We start from the raw sequence: 11,059 nt of genomic DNA, 5'->3' as shown, positions 1-11,059 counted from the left end.
ACAAGATAATAGTATCTCACGCTGGGTGACCCATGTTGCCGCTTTTATAGATATCTTTAAATGCTCTTGCTTATATTTCTACAGCGAATCACATGTGTGTTTCGTGTTAGCAAAAATAAAAAATACCCTTTTATTATTTATTTAGCAATAAAACACCGAATTTGGAAGTAAAATAAGATTTTGTACTTTTATTTTTATTTCTACATATAAATTATAAAACATAAAACTAGAACAATTTACCTAATGAATCTTTTAAGTGATTTGGTGGAAGTTCGGTTAAGGTATACTCGTTTTAGAGAAAAAGTTTTTTTTTTTTAAATGATTAAAGAGTCTCATAAATAATTTTAAGTTTTCTCCAAAAAAAATTCCCAGCGCTAACTGGGTCAATGATGGCACTAATGAAGTTGCACTTGGCAAAGCGGGCGATGTGGAACCACTCGTACCGAGTAATTAATTATTCAGTGATTGAGCATCAGTTTGTAATGACTCCAGAGAATCATTACGTATCGGTATGATATTGTCTGCGGAAAAGAAAAAAAATTAATTTCCAATTAATAATTGTTATAATGAAATATTATAATATTTAACCATACATTTGATTTGAAAAGTTTACTCACATTCTCTCGTATCTATTGTGGAGGGGGTCACCTGCTTTGAAGGTGTTGATGCAAGTTGAATTTCTGAAAATAAAGAATAATAAAAGTGGTTATGAATTATTTTAAAAATTTGTTCGATTATTATTATATTAATAATATCGCTTATTTACTCAAAGAGTGGCATAAGTAAAAAAAATCGTTTCTACTTTATCTTGTGTCAAATTTTCATGTTGATATTTCTAAAACTCAAGGAGGTACAGCCTATTTACTAGGAGTTTGACATAAATCAACAAAAAACTTTTTTGAGTTTATGAAGCACTAAACACTTCAAATCATGCTTGATTTTTCACATAAATTTAGCAATGTTATCTAGCTGTTTGCCAATAGTTATCCAACAAGTTAAATTATGTTTTGTGCAATAAGCATTTTAATTTGAAAAGTCAAATTTCCTGCAGCAGCTTAAAAGGTGTTTTTCTGAAATTTGAAATTTTTGAGATGGGAGTATATGAGCAATGTTAGTTCATATATCATTGTTTAAAAGTCTTTCGTCATATCCCATCGAAATCGCTTACAAAGTCTGTCTGTTGAAAACCATACGTATAGAGCTCGCAATATTTAAAACATAGTCATATAATTTAGTACAGAAGCTTACTTTACTTTTTTTAAGATAGACGTACCCAGCCACTGAAAGTAGTAAAATAATTCTCAAGCATAAAGTCCAAAAAAATATATCATTAAAACTCATTACAACGTGCCAGCACCGCGGACCGGTGTCTGCTAAAGTAAAAGAAAAATATATTTTGTGTTTGGAAACCTGTTTCTTTATGTGGGCATTAAAGTGAAGAATAAATGAAACCCGAACGTATGAACCACGAGCTGTACCAGTCGACCGACATCGACATAGTGCTGCCTCTTGCAGAACCTGCCAAAAGCTACTAATTATTATTACCATATTTTTATACCCTCCACCATATGGATGGTATAAATAAATTTGTCATTCCGTTTGTAACACATCGAAATATTCGTCGGAGACCCTATAAAGTATATATATTATTCATCAGCATACAATTCTATGTCGATTTGACCATGTACGTCTGTCTGTCTGTTGAAATCATGGTACAGCTCGCAATTTTAAAGATAGAGAGTCAAAATTTGGAACAGAAGTTTTTATTACTTGCAGGATGGTTGGTACTAAAAATGGGATATATCGGTCCACGTTTTGATATAGCCCCCATAGAACGGTACCTCCCGATTTTCGGTATTTTTAAGGTTTACCAAAATGGCTGAAATTTAATACGTAGACTTCTTTATGGGTATAAAACTTTCCCCCAGAATTTTGTCGGTATCGGTCCACACCTTCATATAGTCCCCATAGAACGGTACCTCCCGATTTTCGGTATTTTTAATATTTTAGCTTCATTATCCTACCAAAATGCCTGAAATTTGGTACGTAGTGTTCTTTATTTTGAAGGTTTTAGCTTCATTATCCTACCAAAATGGCTGACCGAAGTGGCTGAAATTCGGTACTTAGTCTACGTTATTGGTATAAAACTTTACCCCAGAACTTTGTCGGTATCGGTATAGAACGGTACCTCCCGATTTTCGGTATTTTGAACGTTGTGGCCTCAATATTCCACCGAAATGGCTGAAATTTGGCATTTAGACTTCGTTGGGGGTACTCAAACTTCCCCTTTAAATTTGTCGGTATAGGTCCACGCCTTCCTATAGCCCCCATGGAAAGGTTCCTCCCGATTTGTCGTATTTTGAAGGTTGTGTCTTCAATATTCCACCAAAATGGCTGAAATTTGGTATTTAGTCTTCAATGTGATATAGAACTATTCGCCAGAAATATGTCTGTACAGGTCTACGCTTTCATATTGCCCCATTTCTGAATAAAATTCGTCGGTATAGGTCCACGTTTCAATATAGCCCCCATAGGACGGTACCTTCCGATTTTCGTAATACTGAAGATTGTGAGGTCAATATCCAACCTAAATGGCTGAAATTCGTTATTTCGTCTTCCAAGAGTTATAAAATATTCCAGGAGAGTATTATCAGTATAGATCCACGTCTTCCTATATCCCCATAGAAGCGTACTTCTTGATTTTCGGTATTTTTAAGTTTTAGCCACATACCGAAATATTTGGTATTTAGTCTTCTTTGAGCCTAATTTGAGAAATTTGTCGGTATAGATCGACGTATTGAAATAGGCCCCGTAGAATAGTGCCTCACATTGTTTTACCGAAATTGCTGAAATTTAGCATTAAGTCTTTCATTTTACTGCAATACAACTTGTGGTGGAGGGTATAACAAGTTTGACCCAACCGAACTTAATTAAACGTATCGAGTTAAAATTATTGCGTTGGCAATGTCAACAGGATGGATAAAGATGCCCCCGCCAGAAAGGCATATGGATACGACCCATTTGACGTCCCAAGGGAAGGCCAAAACTCTGGAAGACCAAGTTGAAGATGACATCACAAAACATGACACCCAAAATTGGAGACGCAAAGTAGAAGATCGGTGCGTTTGGAAATTTATTCTTAATTCAGCTTATAGAACAAAACGTCTTGTTTAGAAAAATACAATTCAGAGCCTCCAAAAAATAGTTTCTATTACAGAATAAGTTCTTTAAAGATAACATAACAGAATTCAAATTATTACTAGATTTTCTAAATGAGGAGTCTGGCGCCGACTGTTGGAAAAAACGGAACGTAAGTTGAAAGAAATATCTTGCAGACGTCGAAGGAGACAATTATGCTTTTGGCAAATCAATGTAATATGTAATCTTGAACATTAAATAAAAATAAATTAAAACAAGTGAGCAAAGGCTATAGTCGGGATGGGGCCGACCATGTGATACCCTACACCACTACCCCTGTGCATAAGCTTTTCACTGCTAAACATTTATTTTAGGGAATATAATCCGACTACCACCAAAAATAATATGCCTCTTTCTCTCTGGGACACCCATAAGCAACCAAAATTTCGTGACCATCCGATCAAAATTACGGCCTGTAGCTTGATTGCAAAAAATGGAAGAATTCGATGCATTATCGACTATTGTGGTATCTCCCTTGTTTGACCACCTTCGCCAACCTGATTTACACCAATGTAAAGGTTATATTTTCTTCTTCCATTTACAGGCTTTGCCGTTGGAATACCACTAGTAGAAGCCGATATATTCACAAAGAATAAAACTTTGAATTTGTCTCCAAATGAGTTTTTCCCCATTCCGACCCCTAAATATTATCCGACTATCACCAAAATCAATAGGCTTCTTCCTGTGTGGAGCCCCCATATACCCCCAAAATTTCGTCACCATCCGATCAAAATTCCAACTTGTAGCGTGATTACTAAAAATGGATAAATTGGGTTTATTACTGAATTTTGCAAAATCTCGGTTTCCTCACTTACGCCAACATACTTTGCATCAATATAAACGAGATCCTTTCTTCTTCCATTGACGGGTATTCCTTTTGGAATACTCCAACCAGAAGCGGAGATATTCGCATAAGAAAAAAACGTTGACTTTCCTCCACATAAGCTTTTCGCTTATTCCGACTCCTGAATATTATCCGACCATCACCAAACTAAATAGGCTTCTTCCTCTGTGGGACCCGCATCCACTCCCAAAAAATTCGTGACGATCCGATCAAAATTGCGACCTGTAGCGTGACTACAAGCAAATCAGAAAATGGGATGCATTACCGACTATTGCGATATTTCTGTTGTTTGAGCAGCTACGACAACCTACTTTACATTGTTGTAAAGGTGATATTTTCTACTTTCCTTGCCAGGTTTTGCTTTTGATATACCTCTTAAACAAACAGAGATATTGGCTTTGAAATAATACGTAGACCTTTTCTCTAAATATGTTTTTGCACATTCCGACCCCTGAATATTATCCGACCATCATTAAAATCAGTAGGCTTCTTCCTCTGTGGGACTCTCATTAACCCCCAAAATTTCGTGACGATCCGATCAAAATTGCGACCTGTAGCGTGATTACAAAAAATAATCGGAAAATGGGATGCATTATCGACTATTGCCATATCTCTGCTATTTGATCACCTACGACAACCTACTTTACATCGTTGTAAAGGTGATATTTTCTACTTTCCTTGCAAGGTTTTGCTTTAGATATACCTCTAAAATAAACAGAGATATTGGCTTTGAAATAAAACGTTGACCTTTCTCCAAATAAGTGTTTGCCCATTCCGACCCCTGAATATTATCCGACCATAATCAAATTCAATAGGCTTTTTCTCTTTGGGACCCCCATTATCCCCAAAATTTCGTGACGATCCGATCAAAATTGCGACCTGTAGCGTGATTACAAAAAATTCGGAAAACGGCATGCATTATCGACTATTGCCATATCTCTGCTATTTGACCACCTACGACAACCTACTTTACATCGTTGTAAAGGTGATATTTTGTAGTTTCCTTGCCTAGTTTTGCTTTTGATATACCTCTTAAACAAACAGAGATATTGGCTTTGAAATAAAACGTAGACCTTTTCTCTAAATATGTTTTTGCCCATTCCGACCCCTAAATATTATCCGACTATCACCAAAATCAATAGGCTCCTTCATCTGTGTGACCCCCATTAACCCTCAAATTTTCGTGACGATCCGATCAAAATTGCGACCTGTAGCGTGATTTCCAAAAAAATAGAAAAATGGGATGTATTACCGACTATTGCGATATCTCCGTTATTTGGTTACCTACGCCGACCCAGTTTGCATCATTGTTAAGACGGGATCTTCTGCTTTCAAAGTCAGGCTTTGCTTTTGGAAAGTTTACAACTAAAGCTGTGATATTCGTCAATATAATTAAAATCGCAAAAATGAAAATTGGGGTTTTATTTGCTACTATTTTGATATCTTCGTTGTTTGATCACCTACGAGCACCTATTTTACATCAATACACGCAAAAAAAAAAAATCGGCCTCTCTAACATATGTCCCAAACATATTTTGCAGCAAACATATATATGTTTGCAACAGTCCCAAACATAATATATGTTTGGGTGGAAACAAATATATGTTTGGGTGGAAACAAATATATGTTTGGGTGCAAACATATATATGTTTGGGTGCAAAGATATTTATGTTTGGGTGCAAAGATATATATGTTTGGGTGCAAACAAAGATATGTTTGGGTGGAAACAATTTTATGTTTGGGTGCAAACAAAGATATGTTTGGGTGGAAACAATTTTATGTTTGGGTGCAAACATTTTATATGTTTGGGTGCAAAAAAATACAAACCCAAAAGGCACAAAAAAAAAACAAACAAATGAACCAGTGGGCGCTTACTGAGAGCAAGGGAGCGTAAAATTCAATGTAAAACACTTTAAAACGTGTGCTCACTTGCTCTCAGTAAGAGCTCACTGTCTATATCTATAGTATACACACAAATGTTGTGGTTTTTTATTAAAAGGCAAAAGAACAATAAACACATAGGTACATACAAAATTCCAAAGAAAAACATAACACACTTTAATAAAAGAAAAAACTGATTGAAATAATTTGTAGTCACACTTTTAAAAAGGAAAAATATATAAAAACGTAGTTGAACGCTTCTCCTTAGTTGTGAAATAAAACAAATTGTCCTATTAGTTGAAATCATCAGCGGGGAATCGGCATCTAGAATCAAATGATTATGTAATGTAATAAATAAATATGGATATGCCATATTTCAAATATACATAAGTATGTATGTAATTACCAATATTAAATACGATTTCTTCCTTGTCCAATAAAATAATTCCATTCAACTTTCCGATTCAATTATAAAATGTATTGGGCATATAATGTACTAAAAACACAATTTCTTTAAGAAAACACAAAACACTGATTTATTCACTCACTTTACCGTCTTGACTCTACAAAGGCAATTAAAACACTGAAGAAAGAAAAAAATATAATTCATATCATTTCTTCTTTTCTTCTTCGTTGGTTAACAACAACAAAACAAGAAACACACGAGTTTGACGCATACATGCCACCAAAGCCCCCTTCTTCGCTTCTACGTTTTCTATTATACAATACACACAACTCTTTATTATAAAGCAACATTCCACAGCCGCGAGAGCACTGTTATTACTCTCGTTGACAAACATCCTCTCTCCACCCATGAAAAAAATGTTCTAACATAAAAAATATGTTTTACCCAAACATATCAAATTGAGATATGTTACAAAATGTTGCAAACATATATTTGTTTGGACCCAAACATATATTTGTTTGGACCCAAACATATTATGTTTGGATCCAAACATATATTTGTTTGCAACCGGTCCCAAACATATATTTGTTTGGATCCAAACATATTTCTAACATAAATTTTTCTGCGTGTAGAAAGGTGATATTTTCTACTTTAATTGTCAGCTTTTGCTTTTGGTATACCCCATATAGAAGCTGAGATATTCGCTTTGGAAAAAAACGTTGTCTTTTTATCCACCTAAGTTTTTTGCCCTTTCCGACCCCTAAATATTATCCGACCATCACCAAAATCAATAGGCTTCTTCCCCTCCGGGACCCCCATCAACTTGCAAAATTTCGTGACGATCCGATCAAAATTGCGACCTGTACCGTGATTACAAGGTTTAGATGGACAGACGGACACACATAGCCAGATCGACTCAGCTCGTCGAGACATTCATTTTGATATATATAAGTATGGGTCTACGACCACTATTTCGATGCGTTACAAACTTTTTGGCCAAAACCAACTTATAATACCCTCCCCACATAGTGGTGTAGGGTATAATAACATGGTAATTGAAATCATATGCGCATTTTATTTTTATTAGTCCAACAAATTACATAATTGGACTGAAAATTCTATTCCTGATTGGTGAAAATCCGTATCCAAAGCATTGGTGCCATGACAATGAACCGGTGCTAAATGCCACGATAATGAATTCGTCAAAGCGTGTGTAACTCCCTTGAAAATGTCATCCTAAATTTTCATCGATGACATGTCACTTGCACCCATGATTGAACCCATGATTTGTAATGGAACATTTTGCTGGGTAAATCCTAAACGGAGCCCTGAAATCAAAGAGATATTTTTCCTATTCACTCAAATGCCAAATATGCAATCCCCATTCTACCACGATTAAGAGATCGAAAAACACTATGCAACACTGAAAATACAAACAACTTTCTAGTATGCATTTTTTGAAAGTACATGTTGAGACTACAAAAACCCTAGTAGGGTGTTGTCCTGTCAGATCCAGTTCGGATTTTATAGCCTCATCTAAACCGGGCTAAAGCTACAGTTTTTTGTTTTTATCGAGCCTTTATCTCAGAAACGAATAGGAATTTGGCCTTGCAGTGAAAATTTTTCCAAAAGAAAACATTAAGAAAAAATTAACGATTTTGGAGATGTGGTGCGAAATGCATACAAATTATGGATATTTTTCGATATTTTGTACAATTTGTGGAAATAAATGTATTTTTTTAAGTCCATGATTTCTCCAGATATTTTACTCTTGCCCTTATCTACAGATTTGTTTCAGAGGTCAGATGAAAACTCAAGTAGGTTTCAGAGATATAGCCCAGAAATGCTTTATAAAGTCCAACCTGGATCTGACACAGAAAAACCCAACAAGGATTTTTTGTCGTTTGGGTCTGTACTTTCAAAAAATCCTCAGCTCAAATTTTTTGCACAAGATTACCTTAAACATGTTGCACAGAGTAAATACCCCTGACCAAATCGTTGCACACTACACATGTCGCAAAATATTTGAGAGCAGTTGAGGCCTTAATTACACCAATACTCATATATAGAGTATTCCTGTAGTGTATATGCAATAAATATCTTTTTTCGCGCCATAGCTTTGTTTTACATACTTTACTCCCATTATTAAACAAAATATTATATCACAAATGAACTATCTTTGTCTACTTACTATAAACTCGTTTTGATATGTCTCACATTAAGGGGTTAGTATGTATTCCCATCTCTTTACTTTACTTTCTATTAAGACCATCACGTGGGAATTTTTCAATAGCGCAAAATTCCCCATATTATGGCTGTCTCAGAAAAATAATGTGTGGCAGCGCAATTTAATTTTTTTTCAATTTAAGTAATTACAAATTTGATTAAAAGTTCTTATGAGTGACAGACGTGTTTATTGCTCCGAAATTTATGCACACCTTAAACTTCTGAAACTATTTAAAAGTCTTTAAAACATTTTAAAAGTGTTGGAATTTTCTGTTGCCCCATTATGTTTGTCTATTTAACATTACCAGTTAGTTGTCGTCCTCATACGCTTCTCTCTTCTGACTATTATTCATTTCCTTATATAACGAACAAAAATAAAACTTTTAAAAGTCTCTTAAGACATCTTTAACAGTTTTTGCTACTCCAGAGTATTTGCCACAAAGAATGTTCTGCCGTTGTTCAACACACCCGCTCAAGAAAATTACACGAGTCGGTCTATAAAGTCATAGACTTTATTTCATGTGAGATATCAAAGTTTTCAATTCACAATATGACAATATTATTTTTGTTGTTTTACATACTTTTAAAATTTACACTATGATGAAGAGTCACAGCCATGGGTCGTTGAATTTGTACACACATACTAAATATGTCGAATCTGGAACTCGAATGGCGTTCACACTGATTAAAACAGGAATAGTTTTCTGAATTAAGGGGTGTCATAGTTGTGCAACTTTAGCATGTTCACCTTGCACACAGAAGGTATTGGGAATACTACATAGAAGTAATGTTGGCAACATTTTCTCAGTATTTCAGTTAAGTAAAACTTCTCTATAAAATAGGTCGTACTTTATTTAACATTTATTTGGGACGTGGTGAAAAAGAAGTCGAATATCACGGAGAGGACTAGAAGCGGTAATCCATCATTTCCCTTCGAAAACGTTCTTGGGATATATGTAGTATATGAAGGGTGTAAAGGGTTTTCATAAGGTAAATCGGCCGATGTAATATTTTCCTTGCAGGAACAGCGATGAAAAAATGTTCATGTTCTTATCGGTAGGTATATCCTTTTATATTTTACCTACACTTACTCTAGATCCTTTAGGTATTCTTTACTACTTTGCCATGATTATTTTTTTTAAATTTGGCCTTGATAAATATAGAACATCATCAACTGTCATTCGAACACAATAATGTTCATTGCTAATATAATCTCCACCAAATTTCTGGATGCCACGACATTCAGAATGACTTTGAGACTGTTCAACATATTTGTTCAGAACTCCGAAAATTTATTGGGTATTATGTCCGGTAAGAATTCCAGAACATAACTCTCAATAATTATATTTTAAACAAATGTTGACCCGAAAGTAATTATGTACGCGTATTCGAAACCTGTATATGTTCACAGAAGAAGAAAGTTTTAAATACCAGAGGAAGGTCTTTCATCCTCCTCCAAATTTAATGTTAGCAACAAATATTCTGTACGTGTTGTTGTAAGAACATAAGAAATGTTTATACCCTCAGCATTTATGCTAACGAGGGTATATACACTTTCATACGGGCAAAATGTGCCTCATTGAAATAATGGTTTTAGATCCCAAGTATGTTTGAGCGAAATCCGTTTCAGACAATTTGGAGTCGATTTAGCAATGTACGTCTGTCTGGCTGGATGGAGCGCACGATAACTCTCGAACGGATTAACTGATTTGGTCCAAAATTTGGCTTTCGTAATATTTTGTGCAAACTTACTTTAAGTTCGAAGATGGGTCATATCGGTCCACTCCCTTGGGTACCTCCCCCACAGAAGTTCAAAAATGTTCGGAAAAACTGTGCGCCGCACGATTGCTCTTGAAAGGAGAAGCCGATTTGGTTCATATTTTGCACATCGTGAAATTTCTACCAGACATAGATGAGATTCCAATATGGACTTTATCGGGTACCTTCGGGTACCTCCGATACAAAATTTCGGATAAGTTCAGTTTAAGACCTCCTCTCGAATCGCTTTGTATTCGCTGCCCTCATTATGACGGTACAAGATTTTTTCAGGGGCAAGTTCATATTTCCTGAAAAAATGTCCGAAAGCCGTAGAGCGCCATGTGTAGTTGCTCCGGCCATAACTCCAGACGAATCAGCTGATTCGATCCAAAATTTGGCCTCCCCAAAATTTTGTCCAATTTAGTTTAAGGTCAAAGAAGGGCTGTATCGGTCCACCCATTCCGGTAAATCCCCCTCAAAAGTCTAACAAAATTCACTAAAATGGTACGCACGCCTATCTTGAAATTATCTTTAAACTTAGTTTACCTTCGAAAATGGCCCATATCGGTCTAAGGAGAAGAAGACGGTACCCATCCATGTTTTTTAAGTTCTGTTCAGAGTCTGTTCGAAGATCCTTTCAAAATTTATACCTATGCTTTTCCATGTGGATCTGTCCAAAAAAGGCCACAAAATCTGAAAACCTCTAATGCATACTTATCGGGGAAAAGGATTTTGGTTGCGTAGCC

General features: G+C 35.4%; 1 pseudogene; it reads right to left on the bottom strand.

The window, feature by feature from the left end:
• Positions 1-364: 364 nt before the first annotated feature.
• The window catches only part of LOC141401819 (lachesin-like), an 88,319-nt pseudogene continuing 77,624 nt past the window's right edge, over positions 365-11,059 (bottom strand).

The sequence above is a fragment of the Musca autumnalis genome, unplaced genomic scaffold (genome assembly GCF_047663935.1).
Source record: "Musca autumnalis isolate F117 unplaced genomic scaffold, ASM4766393v1 scaffold_4, whole genome shotgun sequence".
Classification (NCBI taxonomy): domain Eukaryota; kingdom Metazoa; phylum Arthropoda; class Insecta; order Diptera; family Muscidae; genus Musca; species Musca autumnalis.
The sequence above is the reverse complement of the archived record's forward strand: the minus strand, read 5'-3'. Positions and strand labels throughout refer to the sequence as shown.